Here is a 13,252-nt window from a genome sequence, read left to right as displayed (position 1 = left end):
TCTTCTGACCTCTCAAGGATTGAGATGTCAAGTAGCTGGGGTGGCATCTTGGTTACCTGGACCTGTGAGGTAGCGCCTCAGCTGGAATGCTGGGTCAGGACTAGCGCAGACTCAGCTCTAGGGCATGACAGTGGCTTTCTGGTAGCAATTGGGGGCTCTACCATAGTTGCCCATTACTCTTTAATCTGCTGGACCTATCTGTACACAGGGAGAAAGAGGATTGAATGGAGGAACCTGCACTCAATGCTGTCTCCTTGATGGCAGTGATCTGATTGAAGAGGAGAAGGGCCCAGCGCCACCTAGCACAGCATCGAGAAGAGGCCTGGCCTGAGGACCATGGTCTTAGGGGACCCCAGCAAGACCCGGAGGATGAGGAGGTCAGACCAATCCCACAGAGGCTACTTGCACGAAGATGCCGTTCCTATCTGGAGATGCATGAGAGACAATGCTGCACACATCTACGCTTGTCGAGAGAGTAGTCGCATATCTGCCACATTCCGCAGGAGGACCTAGGGCCCCATGGACTGGGAGGACATCCCCTGTCAGTGCCCCTGAAGGGTACTGCCACATTCAATTTTTATGCAAGTGGGTCGTTCCAGGGATCCACAGGGAACCTATATGGCATTTCTCAGTCCTCAACACAAATGTATCAAATGCCCTTGACAGTAAGGCTCATCATTATGTAAAGTTCACTCTGGACGAAACTAGTCAGGCTGCTAGATATTTGGGGTTTGCAGGTATCCCAGGCTTTCCTAGAGTACAGGGTGTAATCAATTGCACACGTGGCTTTGAGAGCCCCATGGCAGCAGCCCCTGATGCTCATTAACAAGAAAGGGTTCCACTCCCTAAACATTCAGCTAGTGTGTGACCATCAGAAGCACATCATGCACGTTTGTGCCAGGTACCCTGGGAGTTCCCATGACTCCTACGTTCTGAGTCACTCCCAGGCGCCTCAGATATTTGAAGGGCCGCAGCACTTAAAGGGCTGGCTGCTGGGTGATAAGGGGTACCTGCTGAAAAGATGGCTCCTGACACCCATGTGATGTCCTCAAAGTGCCTCGGAGGAGAGATACAACACTGCACATAAACTAGACAAGGTCCATCATAGTGTTTAAATATGGCAACAGGAGCTTTGACCCCATGGGGTGATGGAGGGCGGATGAATCAGTGCCCACCCTGCCATGTGATTCGGCTCACCTATGCATGATTAATGAGGTTTCAAGCAGAAGATCAGGCGTGAGAACCTGACCCGCCGATCAGTGGGAAACGTACCACTAACTCCGCCTGCCTGCCACCACACTTAGGTCACCGAAACGGAAAATTCCACCCAAAGAGAGTAGTTCAAAGCACCTTAGCTGTGGAGACACTTGTGCTGGTAGAAGCAACAGATACACCATGTATTTATCAAGTATTTTAAAGGAACTCCTATATAAATGGGCAACCGGGGAGAAACGCACCCATAGGATGTTATATAGATAACCATATGCTCTGGAACAATGTCCATTTGACAAAGTGTCACGGAAAAGAGGTTGAGGATTGATCCTGAGAGTATAAAAGAGGTGATGGAAAGGAAGGAGATTTCCAAATTAAAATGGGTTGATGCAAATCACCAGCTGTTTCAGAAGAGGAACTGCTGTCCAAAGAAATTGTTGGATATCCCCGAAGAGGGATGCCTTATGCTATAATGGATTGAGAGAGCACAGAAATTTTCATGTTGTAACCTTATTAATTTTTTTTGTTTTCAAGATGGGGGAGGGATATTGAGCATGTTAAAGATTAATTGCATAATAAGACAACATGGATCATATGTTTGCATATCAATTTAATTTAAAGAGGGGGATCTGCTAGTATCTAATAGGTTCTGTTGATGGATTTTAAATAGCCAGTAATTTAAAGTAATTAGTTGAACAGATGCTGGATGATGATTAGTTGATTATACTCAGATGCGTATATAAAGAAGGGAGTTAGCCAGCACTGGGGGGTGAGTGTGTTCGAGTAGAGAAGTAAGGTCTGTGGTGAGCAATAAACAATCTCTACCAAAGCATCCTGGCCTCAGCTGTCATTTTTCTTTAGGCTTATGATGTTGAGAGTAACAGAAACGTCTAACCATCTGACACAACGTGTGGATGAAATCACATTGACAATATGAAAAGCTTGTTCATTTTCCTATTGAAGAACTTTCCGCTCTGTATCTTCACCCTGGTCTGTCTTGCTGCTAAACTCATGTATATGCAGGTGCTTGTGGTGGCCCTCTGGCACACTCCCTGTTGTTGATGCTGGTATGCTGCTCACACTTCTTGTTCAGTTGTATCTTACCTCCGGTTGCACTCTGGGTTCAACTATGCAGGAAATCTGGTTCCAATGTCCTTTTACACCACACAATCTACAAAGAACTTGGAATGTAGGACAGCTTTATGGTGGATACAGCAGACCACACTTCCCACCCAACTTACTTTGTTCCTGTGTCCTGGCTATTGCCCCAGTACTGGTGTTGCATCTAATACTTGCAAGTATTTTTGTTCAGCTACAATGGGTTCATTTATTCTGCCATCTTTTAGCAGTGTCAATACTGTGACCTTTCTCTTTCTCCAAAAAGATCTTTTTGGAAAGCTTCAATTGGCGTTGAAGCTTTAACCAGCTCCATTATTCATTCAGACCGCTCAGCTTCCGAGAAATGTCAGTCGTTTTCTTATCATGGGGCACCTGCTGGACTGATCGCTTACAGAAAATAGCCACAAGAATCAATCAGCTTTACACAATATATTCTAAAGTTTGCCTTTACATGAAGCAGATCCCCCAGCATGTTCCACAACTTGACAAGGGTCCTTCTCACCCTGATTATACAGCCCAATGTGTTGACTCTGTGAGACGCCTCATTTCCAATGGCTATCTTTATTTTCACCACTTGGTTATCCAGTTCTGGGTGGATAAATCTGAAGAGCAGAGCTCTATCCTTTGTTTCAAAAGCTGAAATTCAGAGAGGACATCAGTGGCCTTCCAATGCATGATGGGGAATTTGGTGGTCACCTTCCTGATGTTTCCTGTATTTTACAAATGCTGTCAATGTGTAGGGGATTTGTAGATTCTCTACTCCATGGGGAAACTCGGCAATGCAGCAGCTGCGTGGTTTCTTTTCTCTCCTTTTTTGTTTAGCTAGAGCTCAGGTTATTTCTACAGGTATGGCACCTGAGGACGTTGCAATGGCCCTGCAGCTTGTACTGCCCGACTCAAAATGGAATGCCTGACTCAACCTATTGGTTGAAGAAGTTTCATGAAGATATCTGACGAGATTACTGCGTCATACATGCCCCTAACCCCACCCTCCCTTGGCTGGGATTCTTAAATATTGGAACTTTTTGTTTTGGTTACCCAACAAAACAGGTACTCACTGCTCCGTGCAACACTGTCTGTAGAGGGAATCTGCCTTATAGCGTCTTCAATGCCCACACAACCTTTATATAAGAGTAATTCTTATCTGTGGCATTTCCTGTGACCTTCAAGTCTTTTCTAAGAGGAACCACCGCTGCTCACCATATTATATTTCTATGTTGGGATATTACAAACTTACCAACTCACACAGGGCTGGTGAACTAAACATAGATTTGATTTATTCAAAGATGTAGTCCCGGATTGCTCAACAGACAGATTTACTATAAAAATTCAACAGCTATTGTTAACAGAAAAGTACAGTTGCAACTCCTTTACACCACATGCTGCTAGCTAAACTCAAAGCATCTCGGAACAATGTCTGCTGGTCACATGGTCCACATCCTGGCTACTTACTCATTAGCATTTTCTCTCCTAAAGCAATATCACAACAGGATGCACCACAGCAACTCACTAAGCCGACATCAATAGCCCACTCCAAAACCTTTAGCCCTGAGAAGGACAAGAGCAGCAACATCATGAGAATTCAATCACAATGCAAGTTCCCGTTCAAGTTACATTGTGACTTGGACATCTATCACTATTCCTTCATAGTCATGTGCTCAGAATCCTGGAATTCCCTAATCTACCCAATCACTGCAGCAGTTCTGGGAAATTAGGGATTAATAATAAATGCGCCATTGGGAGAATTACACAAGTACAAATTAAAAATAACTTGCTTTCTTAGGCTTTTATAAAAGTCCATTTTTGAGTTGTCAGTTCTTTTCAAACTATTGGTAATTTTATCTTATGTTCTAGTTTGTCAAATATGTCTCAGAGATTACTGTAGTGTACTCCCTCGATACCACAACAAAACATTGTTTTTATAGGTTGTGGGGATGGAGGGTGGTCGTAGTCCTGCACTACAGAAGGTATTCAAGCATTTTTATCCAGACTGCAACTGGGGAAAAAGCAACTGTGGACACAAAGAAAAATGTGCCCTGAGCATTTTGGAAATTAGGACAATGGGTATAAAGGAAACAGAGATCAACATGTCCAACCAAAGCCTTGTAGAAATCCACAACAGCTCAGTGATATAAAAAAATCAAGCAACTCTGCAAGTGAAGCAGTACATCCACCCTATTACAGAACTAAGCTGCCTTCCCATATTACATTGCAAACCATAAGGCTGTTCTCTGTAGCACCAAACTCCAGTGCCTCCTGCACTTCTACATCTTCCTATATATTACTAGTAATCTTCATTCATCAATAATGTTTCCGACATATTAATTTATATTGAATTCCATTGAAATTATAGAACAGCCCAATAGGTCAATGCAGGTATTCTCCACAGGTTGACCCTCCTCCCACACCTCTTTATCTCACCTGATCAACATACCCTTCTGTTCCTCTCTCACTTCCCTTTTAGTCATTTGGTAAAAATGTGTTCACCATCCCTGGTAATGTCAAAATCCAAACCCCATATTTTAAATAATGATGTAGCTATGCAGCCGGTTTCTACGCAAACGCAACAGTTTGGATCTTAAAATAATCAAGCCCGGGTTTTCGTGGCAGTTTATGTCATTCTTAACAAGTAAACAACCAAACAATTAGTCCTCAACAGTCCAGATTAACTGATGCAAAGGTTAGCTAGTTCATTTAGCTCCAGCACTTCAGAGAGAATGGGACATGGCAGAGTTAGAATACCCATCCTTGCTATAACAAGCAGTGAACAAATGAACGTCATCTGTCTTTGCAATAAGCCTGGTTATTTTTTTTTGGTGTTTCTACTGGACACTGACCATAGAAAAGCAATAATCTGTTCCTGGACTGTAATTGGAAGAAGGAGGTTTATAAATCCATCCCTTTTGAATCTTTGCAGGCCTTACCATGTGGCATGAGATATCAAATTCTCACATCCTATTATGATAGGCCTAATTTAATGAAGCATTGTCTCTCCTCTGACAAGCAGCTTTGGCTATTCCTTATCCAAAAGAGTTTGGATTCTGCAGTGGCCCCATAGATCCATTGCTGGTCTCCTCTGTAGTTTATGCAGGAGAATCAAGGTGAAGTTTATTTAATCTCCAGTGCACACATTTCATATTTGAAACCCTGTTCCTAAAAATAATCTTGAATCTACAGTCCTTTATTATCAATTATCAAATAATGGAAACTTATTTACCCTCAAACCCATGGAAACAACCTTCCACCTTAAAAACTTATCACAATTTTCCAGTTTTCTGTTAAACTCTTACTGTTTCGTGCGGTTTTTTTTCAGACCTTTCTTCATAACTATAATGCTTACTTTTGGAGTAGTTCAAAGGAATTACTACTGTAAAATAAAAGCAAAATACTACGGATGCTGGAAATCAAACAAAAAACATAAAATGCTGGAAAAACAACAGGTCAGGCAGCATCTGTGGAGAGAGAAACAGTGTTGATGTTTCAAGTCCAGGGTCATATACATACATTTTCCACAGGATATTATTTGCCCTTTTCATTGCAATTCCTACCTGCACCCTCCCCCAAAAGATCAATACATCTGCACAAAGATCTGTTCCTTCACTTTATTAAGAATCTTGCTATTTAGGTTATAGAGCCTTCCATAAGCCTTTTATTCAACTGTATCCTCTAGATTGAATTGGATCTTCAAACCATCTTCAAAGTTTCTTGTTGCTAATAATGTTCCAGTGGTACAGAGACTTGCTATCGTGCAGACATTCTTTAAGCAAATTTCAAACTCCTCCTCCCCCCTCCCAATCATCACCCTATTGAAAAACCCATCAGGAGCGTTGTTGCTCCAAGGGATATTTAGGGCCTAGAATCTGATCTTCCATTATCAGACCTTCTGGGATTTTCTAGATCAGATTTTTTCTCCCTCATGGAGTTTAAGCTCCTATAACTACAGCCCGACCTTTCATTTCATGTACCTTCTTGGTCATATATTGCTGAACAACCTTCTGAGACACAAACTCCAAGGTTTTGGTAGATTTTTAAAAATTAAAATTGTTTTGAAATATCAATATCCACTGTGGGGAAAACTTAAAACTTTGGTATTTAATTGTGTTCCAGTGGATTATGGAACCATGACGACAATGTTGATGGCTAGAGTCTTTCTCTTACAGTGGTTCAGTATCAATGTAGTTGGGAAGGGGGAGGAGGAGTTTGAAATTTGCTTAAACAATGCCTGCACGATAGCAAGTCTCTGTACCACTGGAACATTATTAGCAACTTGCTTCTGAGATAGAAGGTTGTGGGCTGAAGGCTCAATCCAGGAACTTTCTGTAAGGGAGGATTTATTTTTTTTATTATATACACAAGATAATTACATGCTGAATTGCTATTGGCCCATAGCCCAAGTTGACTGTTTCTGATGGCATTGATCTTTCAGTGTTAACTGTACCCAGTACATTCCAGCAGTATCAACAGTCTGAAGGGAATGGGCTAAATATTAACTTTTAACTCTTTTAGATTGTTCTCTTATCTGACTGCTACTTCAGTTTTAGACTAAACTGAAGGTCTTTTTAGAATAGCAGGTAAATGGATCAGCGCATGGACATATAATTAAAGTGGTTTTTGGATGGGTGGGAGATCTGAGGAGCAATTCTGCTCTGGGATGGAACTTCCACTGACCCCTTCATATCTAGTAGTGTACTGCTCATTTTCCTGGCTTGAAACTCGAAGCCTGTGCAAGGCAGGCTCCTGAGGGCTTTCCTACCATTAAGAGGGTGCACATAAAGTGACTGGGGGAACTTCCAATAGTTCTGCAGCTGGGACAGAAATCTGTCAGGGACCAGCCCAGCCTTTGTCGTCACCATTTGCTCACAGCAGGCTGATTAGGAGAAGCAGAGTGGTCACAGTAAAGGTGGGGTTGTGGGGAGAAGAAATTCTTGGTTGGAGCAATGAGACAGAGGCTGGTTTCACCACTCACTTTCTCTTCCCCATTTCAGTCCCCATTCAATTTTGGGGGTTGTTGCGGAGGAATATGCCCCCACACCCCAAGACATTTTTCTTGTTTTGGTATAATACATCGATTTGGTATTATTCATAGTTATCTAGAAAAATGTACAGTCATTTTGGAAGTACAGCAGATTAGGGCTTAAGAGTTCCTTTGCAACGAAGGCTGAGCAGCTGGAAATTGTGAAACTAATATTATAGTGCCACCACTGGTGGGAGGATATAATTGCAATGTGACCAGTTTACATTGGCTGACTTCATTATAAATATGGATATTAAAAGTTACGATGAAAAATGTTGATAGAATGACAATCATAAACAACATCTTGTATTTATATAGCACCTTTAATGAGGTAAAGCATCCCAAGGCGCTTCACATCGATTAGCAACAGAAATTTCACATTAAGCCACATAGGCAGATTTGGGATGTATGGGGAAATGTAAAATATTAACAGCCTTATATGACGATTTTTTTTCTTATTATTAGCATGTGATGACATTGACAAGGCAGTTGCCCTGAGGGTATTAAGAATCAACAACAAAGTGAGGACTGGAGTCACACATAGACAAAGTAAGGGTGGTGGGCCTGTTCCTAGAATGACATTTTTGAGCCATTTGGATTTTTCTAGCAGTCACATTGTTTTTATGGTTGTTTCTCCTGACCACAAATTATTAATTTCAATGTTATATCCCTAGTGGTAGCATTTGAACTTGTGATGCTGGATTAGCTAGGGTTGGGTAGGAGAGGTTATGAGGAGCTTTTAGAAGTTGGGAAACCCAGAAGCTAGGGTTTCCTGAATTTCTTGCAAATTTTGGCAGGGGTGGTTGAAGTGGAGTTTAATCATCAGCTTGTTAGGCCTTTAGGAAATACTCCTGATTCTCCGGGCCCACAAGTAGTGCTATAAAAGCACATACCTCATGTTGAGTACCCCCTGGGAAACTCGGCTAACTGCGACTAAAAATAGAACTGCTAACAACAAGCAAACACACAGCTTTGTTAAAATACTTCAATGATCAATTTCCTACAAGTTATCAGCTGCCCTTCATCCAGCCTCTGTTAAAGCTGAATGCTAAATTCCACCACGTTATGGTCACTGTTTCCTTGGGGATCTTTTATTTAGATCATTTATTAAACCTGCCTCATTACACATTACCAGATCCAAAATAGCCTGATCCCTGGTTGGATTCACAACATATTGTTCTAGGAAACTGTCCCGAATACAATCAATTCTTGCTCGTGGCTACCTCTGCCAATTTGATTTTCCCACAAAGCTGACATAAACTTTATTGGCTGAATGGTCTCCTGTATCATAAATTACTCCATGATTCTAATGTTCCAATGGACTGAGAATTCGGATTTTGGAAAGCCTCAGAAGGCATCTAACTTATTGACTGCCTTTTTCTAGGTCAAGGAGGCAGGACATAAAGTAGTGGCAAGAAAAGGGAACCCAAGGTGCAGATACTAGTCTGAGGGTAAGTTAAGATACAGCCCAGCACCTGAATTCATGTCTTGATGGTGATCCTGAAGTGAAGATGCCCCAAGAGGTGGCTGCAAGTACAGCAGTCTTCTCCCAGGTAAGTCTACACTGCAGCATATTTGCAAGGAGATGAAGGCAGACTTGAGGCTGAGGGTGATTGTTCCTTCCATTGATGTGCCCACCTATGGTACACAACAATTACTAATATAGCTTGGATCTGCATCTGCCTGTCTGCTAATTCAGACCCTGAATAAAATCTTTCCAATAGCCTTTGCTGACAAGGTGTACCAGGCTTTGCTAAAATCATTGGCATCTTGGTAGATACATTTGATGTTACCCTGGCATGCCTTCACTCGTGTGATGCCTTTAAAGGATAGACTGTGACAGAGGTGTTCCTGAGGAAACATTCAGCAGTATGCCTAGTCAAGCATTTGTGTCTTAATGGGCAAGTGGCACAGAAGCTTGAAGGAAATTTAAGTGCCAGAGGAAAGGAAACTCAGAGAAGAAAAACAGGTTTTAAAGAGTTTTCTTGTTTTATTTATTCATAATCTGTCCAAGTCAGGATGGTATGGAACTTAGAAGTGATAGTGTTTGCATGATAAAGTAGATTTACTGGAATCAACATTTTCCCATAGGCTTTCAAACAGACTTGATTCATCTTGGATATTCCCGTATCCCAAAACAGCAAGAAATAGTGAGCATGTTAGGCATGCAGCCAAATTAACATTCAAATGAAGTTTGAGGTGGTTCTTTCAATGCTATTAGTCCTGCCTACTAGAAAATGTGTCGACATGCAAAGTGAATAAAGTTCCACAGACCTTCCACACACTTTCTGATTCACTCTTGTCCAAACCATGCCATAATAACGGAGGGCCAGTATAATAAAACCCCACAAGAATGCAAGAGATAGATGCAAAAGTAGACCATATGGCCTGCTCCACCATTCAGTATGGTCATGGGTGACCTTGAGCTTCAAATCCACTTCCCCACCTGCACCTCATTGCCCTCGATTCCCTGAGACCAAAAATCTGTCTACCCAGCCTTAAAGCTTTTCAATGATGGAGCATTTACAACTCTCCAGGATAGAAAATTCCAAAGATTTACCACCCTCTGAGTGAAGTAATTTCTCCTCATCTCAGTCCTAAATGATTGGCTCCTTGTCCTGAGACTGTGCCCCTGTGTTTTAGACTCCCTGACCAGTGGAAATCTCTCAGCATCTACCCTATCAAGCCCCTATGTTTCAATGAATCACCTGTCATTCTTCTAAAATGCTAGAGATTATAGGCCCAATTTACTCACTCTCTCAGCATAGGACAATGCCGCTCATCCCAGGGACCAATTTTTTTTTTCTTCGGAGTGTGGGCTTCACTGGCTGGGCCAGCATTTATTACCCATCCGCAGTTGCCCTTGAGAAGGTGGTAGTTCTTGAACCGCTGCAGTCTATGTGGTGTAGGTACACCCACAGTGCTGTTAGGGAGGGAGTTCCAGGATTTTGATCCAGTGATAGTTAAGGAACAGCGATATATTTACAAGTCAGGATGGTGAATGACTTGAAGAGGAACTTCCAGTCTTCAGTATCATTGCTGGAATATTGTCAGGGCCCATAGACTTTGTAGTATCCAATGCCTTCAGTTGTTTCTTGATATCACGTGAAGTGAATTGAATTGGCTGAAGCCTGGCATCTGTGATGCTGCAGACCTCTGGAGGAGGCCAAGATAGATCATCCACTCAGCACTTCTGGCTGAAGATTATAGCAAATGCTTCAGCCTTATCGTTTGCACTGATGTGCTGGGCTCCTCCATCATTGAGGATGAGGACATTTGTGGAGACTCCTCCTCTAGTGAGTTGTTTAATTGTCCACCACCATTCATGACTGGATGTGGCAGGACTGCAGGTTGTGGGTTTGCTTGGCTTTGTCTATCACTTGCTGCTTGGCATGCAAGTAGTCCTGTGTTATAGATTCACCAGGTTGACATCTCATTTTTAGGTATGCCTGGTGCTGCTCTTGCCATGCTCTCCTGCACTCTTCATTGAACCAGGGTTGATCCCCTGGATTGATGGTAATGGTAGGGTGGGGGATATGCCAGGCCATGAGGTTACAGATTGTGTTTGAGTACAATTCTGCTGCTGCTGATGGCCCACAGCACCTAATGGATGCCCAGAATGGAGTTGCTAGATCTGTTCAAAATCTATCCCATTTAGCACGGTGGTAGTGTCACACAGCATGATGGAGGGTATCCTCAATGTGAAGGCAGGGACTTTGCTTCCACAATGACTGTGCAGTGGTCACTCCTACCAACACTGTCATGGGCAGGTAAATCTGCAGCTGGCAGGCTGGTGAGGGTGAGGTGAAGTGTGTTTTTCCCTCTTGTTGGTTCCCTCACCACCTGCTGCAGGCCCAGTCTAGCAGCTGTATCATTTAGGACTCGGCCAGCTAGGTCAGTAGTGGTGCTACTGAGCCACTCTTGGAGATGGACGTTGAAGTCCCCCACCCAGGGTACATTCTGCGCCCTTGCCACCCTCAGTGTTTCCTCCCAGTGGTGTTCAACATGGAAGAGCACTGATTCATCAGCTGAGGGAGGGCGGTACATGGTAATCAGCAGGAGGTTTACTTGCTCATGTTTGACCTGATACCATGAAACTTCATGGGTCTGGAGTCGATGTTGAAGAGTCCCAGGGTAACTCCTTCCTGACTGTATATCACTGTGCCGCCACCTCTGCTGGGCCTGTCCTGCTGGTGGAGCACGAAATATTATCTGTAAGGTATGATTCCATGAGGATGACTATGTCATGCTGTTGTTTGACTAGTCTGAGAGAAAGCTCCCCCAATTTTGGCACCAGTGCCCCCAGATATTGGTAAGGACGACTTTGCAGGGTCAACAGGGCTGAGATTGCCGTTGTCGTTTCTGGTGCCTAGGTTGATGCTGAGTGGTCCATCTGGTTTATTCCTTTTTTTGTTACAACTGAGTGGCTTGCTAGGCCAGAGGGCATGTAAGAGTGAACCACATTGCTGGAGTCACATGTAGGGCCAGACCAGGTAAGATTTTCTTCCCTAAAGGGCGTTAGTGAACCAGATGGGTTTTTACAACAATTCGACAATTTTTTTTCAGAACTTGATGCAACAGTAAATCATAAACTTTTTAATCTCCATTATTATACAGCTGGTAATCAAGGAGGCAGATATAGGTGATACATTATCTGCAACATTTGAAATTTCAGCAGAAAGAAAAGAATGATTGGTTAGCATCTGATTCCCATTCCAATCACCAGGAAGGTTCCAATCATGCCTCCACTCTCCATTATAGGCTAGGATACTGAGGGCCTGCTCACCGACGCATAAAATGACGTGGAATGACGTTGGGTGGAACTCCTGATGTCACCTGCGTCATTTCAATTTTCAGGTTGGCGGGAGCGCAGCCGAATCAGCTGTGTGTCTGCCGACCTGTCAACGGCCTATTGAGGCCATTTAAAAAGTAATTCAACTTAATCAAACTTAAGGTTGGCGGGCAGGCTGGGAGCCCTGGCGGGCTTTAGAAAAAGCATGAAACCTCATCCATGGGCAGGATGAGGTTTCATGAGGGTTTTTGAAAATTTAGTAAAAGTTTGATTAAAAGTGATGGACATGTCCCAACTCATGTGACAGTGTCTCACATGAGGGGACACGTCAGGGAAATTTTATTATTGTACATGTACCATTTTTAAATATGGCGCCGATCTCCGAGACAGCACTTGGCCTCAGGGAGATGAGTGCGCTCTTTCGCGCACATGCATGAAAGAGCGCAATCTTAGCTGAGGGAACCACCCCCCCCCCACCCCCCCACCCAGCCCACCGCCCGCCCAGGGAGTGCATAGCGCTTCCTGGCAGATGTCATGCTAGGCGGGCCTTAAATGGCCAGCCCAAGTAAAATCGGAGGCGCGCCTGCTCTTGCACATCCCTCCCGATGGTGGGGGGGGGGGGGGGGGATTCTTCCCATGGTCTTCCCAACACCACCCAGCAGCCCTCAACCTCTCAGCCCCAGCCTGAGGCATGAAAAACTGTCAAAAAATGCACCAGCTGCCATGCCAACTGCACAGCCCATCATGAAGCCCATTTTAACTCTGTCAAAGCAGCTGGGCTATGACTGCCTGTACCGTCCCACCGAGACTGACATCACTGATGCATGTTCAGAGTCTCAGCGCCTCGGGCCACCATCTTACCCTGCAGGAAGTTTTGAATTCAAATTCCTAGACACCAAGAAAAAGGTCCAAAAGGAAATTAATTCATCTGTCAAACGAGTATGATGAATAATCATAATCTAGGAATCTGCAGGATTCAAACCTGCATCCCCAGAGTAATACCCTGAGTCTCTGGATTACTCGTCCAGCAACAATACCACTATGCTATTGCCTCCTCCAGGATACATCGTTCTATATGGAGCAACCTATATCCTGCAACCCAGGTTCAAGTTTTT

At 43.5% G+C, this 13,252-nt stretch overlaps 1 pseudogene; it reads right to left on the bottom strand.

The window, feature by feature from the left end:
• Positions 1-12,041: 12,041 nt before the first annotated feature.
• LOC121278312 lies at positions 12,042-12,952 on the bottom strand (annotated as a pseudogene).
• Between the last annotated feature and the right edge of the window lie 300 nt (positions 12,953-13,252).

Source organism: Carcharodon carcharias, chromosome 5 (assembly GCF_017639515.1).
Source record: "Carcharodon carcharias isolate sCarCar2 chromosome 5, sCarCar2.pri, whole genome shotgun sequence".
NCBI lineage: Eukaryota > Metazoa > Chordata > Chondrichthyes > Lamniformes > Lamnidae > Carcharodon > Carcharodon carcharias.
Note: the sequence above shows the minus strand (reverse complement) of the source record. Positions and strands in the feature narration are given on the sequence as shown.